The sequence below is a fragment of the Etheostoma spectabile genome, chromosome 22 (assembly GCF_008692095.1).
Source record: "Etheostoma spectabile isolate EspeVRDwgs_2016 chromosome 22, UIUC_Espe_1.0, whole genome shotgun sequence".
NCBI lineage: Eukaryota > Metazoa > Chordata > Actinopteri > Perciformes > Percidae > Etheostoma > Etheostoma spectabile.
This window is the reverse complement of record NC_045754.1, coordinates 16,080,084-16,085,186: the sequence shown is the minus strand read 5'-3', so window position 1 is coordinate 16,085,186 and position 5,103 is coordinate 16,080,084. Positions and strand designations below refer to the sequence as shown.

At 40.9% G+C, this 5,103-nt stretch overlaps 1 protein-coding gene across 1 annotated transcript in view; it reads left to right on the top strand.

Moving 5' to 3' along the window:
• The window catches only part of LOC116672368 (trichohyalin), a 104,091-nt gene that overhangs the window by 5,006 nt on the left and 93,982 nt on the right, over window positions 1-5,103 (top strand). The gene's annotated exons all lie outside the window — the stretch shown is intronic.

Genomic DNA, 5,103 nt, shown 5'->3' with positions numbered 1-5,103 from the left:
ATATCATTTTAAAAAACTAACTGAGGAAACATTGGAGAACTCTTTTGCAATTATAATGTAATGTAAAAACTGCTGCCCTGGTTAAAGTGTGTGTGTGTGTAAGTGTGTGTGTGTAAGTGTGTGTGTGACCGACGAGAGACGTGTACTTGGTATTCTGCAATAACTGTAGCAGAAAATATGGGTAAAAGTGGAGGCATTTATTCAAAAAAGAGAAATCAAACGAGGGACAGAGAGAGAATAAATAACAACATATAGCTCATGGCTTTCTTTTCTATTTTGTGGCATTTATCTTTGTGTACACTTCTCAAGGCCAAGGCCACTTCCACCTCCAATCAGTACAGGTTGTACTGGATATGGTTAACTGTTAAGTCCATGAAAATGGCTTTATTAACAATGGCTTTATATAAAAAAGCAATTAGGGCGAGCATGGAGCCGTGCAGCAGTTTTCTGTTTTTATTAGTAGAAATTCTTTGCTGAGACCCAATATTTAAGATACAGTGAACTCTTCAGGATAAGCTGCATCTAAACTGGAAAAGGGACCAAGCAGAGACAGGTCCTGTGTTGTTATCTTTCAAGTTTGTGGCCCCAACAATTTTCTGAAAGAAACCATCAATTACGGTTTATTCTTTGTGGACTGGAGGTGGAAAGCTGTGTGCAAAAATGCTCTACTGAAGTGCATTCCCCTGTACCACCCCAAACATTGCAAGGCAGGACTATAAAAACATTACTATTCACCATTTGATGTAGTGACCTTAAGGTATTGTTCCATTTCAGTTATGATGCTCTTCTGAGTGGATTTTACACAAAAAGTAATTATGTCCTAAGTACTTATCGGGTATTATGGAGATGGTTAGAGGGCTAGCTTTATGTGCTCTCTGCACTGGTTACAAAGGTCATGGCAATACAATTCTTTGCATTTCTCAACATTCATCGCTGTCCAGTTTTTACATTCACCATTATAAAACTTCCTTTTCTTGAATGACTTTGCTTTAGCTTTGCTTTTGCTTTAACAACAAAAACATAAAAGCATCTACACAGACAGACAGCATCACAGTCAGATGCCTTCACTGAACCGGCTGTACAATATATAAAAGTTGATTGCAAATTACAGCACAGTAGTGAGAATGGCCAAGACCTTTATTAGTTTTCACATTTGTTATCAGTAATTGAATTGTAGGCACTGTACCAATTTGTTTAGCTCTCTCTTGCAGATAACAAAACATACAGCTAAAGAGGGAATGTATGAAGAACATTTTAGAAAACTAATTAAATGACTCTTAAATGTCTCTTAGTTGCTTAAAGTCCTTCAGTTCATCCAGTTGCACATTGTTGTTATTGTTTGTGACAACAACAGCTTCCTTTGGCAGCCAAAAAGCACAGTGTGAGGGAAGTCAGTAGTTTTGCTGCCGATCTATCAACCCGTCTTCAGAGCTTTTGGATCTCCATTTTCATCCGTCTTAAACGATGGGCTCGCTGTCTGTTTGTTACTCTGTTTTCAGGGTCTAGATTGGTAAACAAATACAAACAAATGGACTGTTTCACTCAACAGTCTATTAGGATAGCCAGGGGACAACAATGTGTTTCTGCTCTGATGTCCATAATGTGAAATCCAATCAAATGAAGAGCATTTAGAGCTACTTATGGACCGTTCCACCATGTAAACGATGCAGTGAGCTCTGTAATAGGAGCTTGGCTAACGTCTGATTGAATCGTAGTGTATGGTCTTGTTGATGCACAATAGGGTTGAACTGTAATGGACACTAAACAGAGTTTGTTTTGTGGTCATAATATCATAAAATCCAAGGCTTGTGTTCTCTATCCTAGACTGCTGCAATTAGCCTGTTGTCTATTTATCATCCATGGGAACATCCTTTTCCCTGCATACCATATAAACCTGAATTAAACAGTACTTGAATGTCTATTTTGATCTGTGGTTACAAGACAAACCCTTCATTACGCGCAAGTTTAAATCAATATGAAAGTTATAGGGGAATTCAAAATCTGTTCAACTTCTGTACTGTAACAACCAAATTTGACAGTCTCGCATTGCCAGACCTTCCTCCACAACGCTGCGGAGGAAGGTCTCGCTAGTCCACACAGCTTTCCGGGATGGGAGAAAAACATGCTCTGGTTTATCGGTATTTCTTTAAACCAATCACAATCGCCTCTGGGAAGGAACTTGTTTTGGTTTGCGTTCAAAAGTTGTTTTAGTAATGCAACAGAAAACCGATAATTGAGCTAGCTGTCTGGCTTTACCCTTCAGAGATCTAAGAGAAGGTTAACCATAGTCCTCATAAATCAGCCGGAGTCAATGTAAATAATGCCCAAGGTAACAGATGTCTGGTCTAAATAAATGAAATCCGGCATCCAGCAATGGAGCAATCCCGGAAGTGGAACGTCGTGGCTATAGACTATTATTATCCAGACTTGATGTACCCCACCGAATTGCAAATACTATAGGACTAAAGTCAATATAATGAGGTCCATGTTGTCCTGTCTAGTAGTGTGGTATGCATTGGGCTATTAAAGATTTTGAAGGATATGGATTTATACACCACATTCCAAATTATTATGCAAATCTCAGACACCTGTGATAATTAGTTTGCCAGGTGAGGCCAATTAAAAGAAAACTATTCAAGAAGGACGTTCCACATTATTACGCAGGCCACAGGTTTCAAGCAATTTGGGATGGAGAAAGGATTTCTCTGCTGCAGAAAGCGTCAAATAGTGCAATGCCTTGGACAAGGTATGAAAACATGAGATACTTCACGAAAACCTAAGCATGATCTTCGTACTGTAAAGAGGTTTGTGGCTGATTCAGAGCACAGACAGGTTTGTGCAGATGAAGGCATAATGAGGAAGGTTACTGCCCGACAAATTCATCGGATTAAGAGAGCAGCTGCTAAACTGCCATTACAAAGCAGCAAACATGTATTTGAAGCTGCTAGTGCCTCTGGAGTCCTGCGAACCTCAAGGTGTAGAATCTTTCAGAAGCTTGCAGTTAGTTGCCCAATTCGGCCACCCATAACTAATGCTCACAAGCAGAAACTGTTGCAATGGACCCGGAAATACATGAAGCCTAATTTTCTAACTGGTCCAGATGGATGGGGTAGTGGATGATTGGTGGATGGCCTCCATGTCCCAATAAGGCTGCGACGTCAGCAAGGAGTTATCTTTTGGGCGGGAATCATGGGGAGAGAGCTGGTAGGCCCCTTTAGGGTCCATGAAAGTGTGAAAATTACCTCAGCAAAGTATATAGAGTTTCTGACTGATCACTTTCTTCTATGGTACAAAAAGAAGAACCGTGCCTTCTGTAGCAAAATCATCTTCATGCATGGCAATACACCATCACATGCGGCAAAGAGTACTCCTGTGTCATTGGCTGCTATGGGCATAAAAGGAGCGAAACTTGTGGTGTGGCCCCCATCATCCCCTGACCTCAACCCTATTCCTATATCCTCAAGCAAAATATGTATGAGGGTGGGAGGCAGTTTGCATCAAAACAGCAGCTCTGGGAGGCTATTCTGACATCCTGCATAGAAATTCAAGCAAAAACTCTCCATAAACTCACAAGTTCAATGAATGCAAGAATTGTGAAGGTGAGTAAAACAGCATTGTTTTACTCCCAATAATCTGTATTAATGTTAGGATGTAGACTCCCAGCCCCTGTGGTGCTCTTGCCATCTTCTACAGTTAGCAGGTTTTCTAGCCAGTGAAACATGTACGGAAAAACCTTCTTTGTGTCATCCGGTTACAATAAAAAAGCAATATTATGAAGAGGAGATTTTGGAAAATTCTGGAAAACCTTCTCGTAATTTCCTTCAATCGTCCGGGTTATATGCTCGTTGGACTGTCATAAAGCAATACAGTTGGCATTTTATAGATCTCTGTAGAAATGTTTTTTTCCACTTGCGTTATTCCAGGCCGGTCAAATGTACAAGGGCAGCTACAGAACAACTTCTGGCAGGGGATTCAGTGTCTTACTTGAAATTGAAACCTCTTGGGTTGGCCAGATGGTGTCCAAATTTGGGTTTCAATGACAGTTGGAGTATGAATCAAGCACTTGCCTTTTATAAGACATATCATTAGGATAATGTAAAGGCTCGAACTTAATATTTTAGTTCATGTCTTCATATTTTGCACCACTAACAGCAGGCGGCAGATGGTAAGAAGGTTGATGGAAATCGGTCGGTAATTAAACTGTTGAGAAGAGAGCTCCAAAGTCAGACTTTAACTGTGTTACACGATACATCCAGCATACTGGACACATGCAAAGCCTTGATGTGAGTCCTATTATTTAACTTTTGTGATGTCTTGGTCGTCCTATCTGTAATGAAGTGTATTATGTTTTTTGCATTCATCATTTGCCTTTGTCTTCACATCTATCGGCTGTTTTGCGCATTTAGTTTGTGTGTATGTGTGTACATTGGCCCTCATTTATAAAACGTGCGTACGACCTAAAACAGGATGGGCGTACGCCAATTCCTACGCAAAGCTCGGCAATTATCAATTTGAACATTTTGAACAACAAAAAAATCTCACTTCTGGTCTGACGTCGTATACGCAAGTTTTTGAGTCAGTGTGGACTTGAGGTGCAGCATGTAACCGGAGAAGAGTCATCAGTTGATCACTTGTCGTCAATGGCAGGTCTGGCTCTTTTAGAAGACCTCTATGAGCCGAGAAACAGTGCACACGTAGCCTGGGCGGGGGAAGTCTGCAACATTGTTTTAGCCTGTGGGGTTCTGCTCAACATAGCGCAGGAAAACAGGGCGCCTTAGATGTAGTGACGGAGCCAGCTGACCCGATGCCTAGAGAGCAGGGTCCAGTACAGCCCCAACTGGGGCCTTAATGAAGGAGACAGGGTATTACTCCTTGCTTTCAAAAGGTATAGTGTTATGTTTGGCAATGATATTCAATACAGAAAGCATGACAATGCACAACGTTTTTATTTATTCTTCAGGTTTTCGTTTGTCTTTTAAAGTGTCGTTAATGGCCACAAGTGAATGATTTCTTTCTCCAATTGACCAACATATTTCTGCTTCTTTTTCCATTCCCTCTGCTGTCAGGAGACAGGCTCAGTTTGGTGGTCCAGCAGGTGGGGGG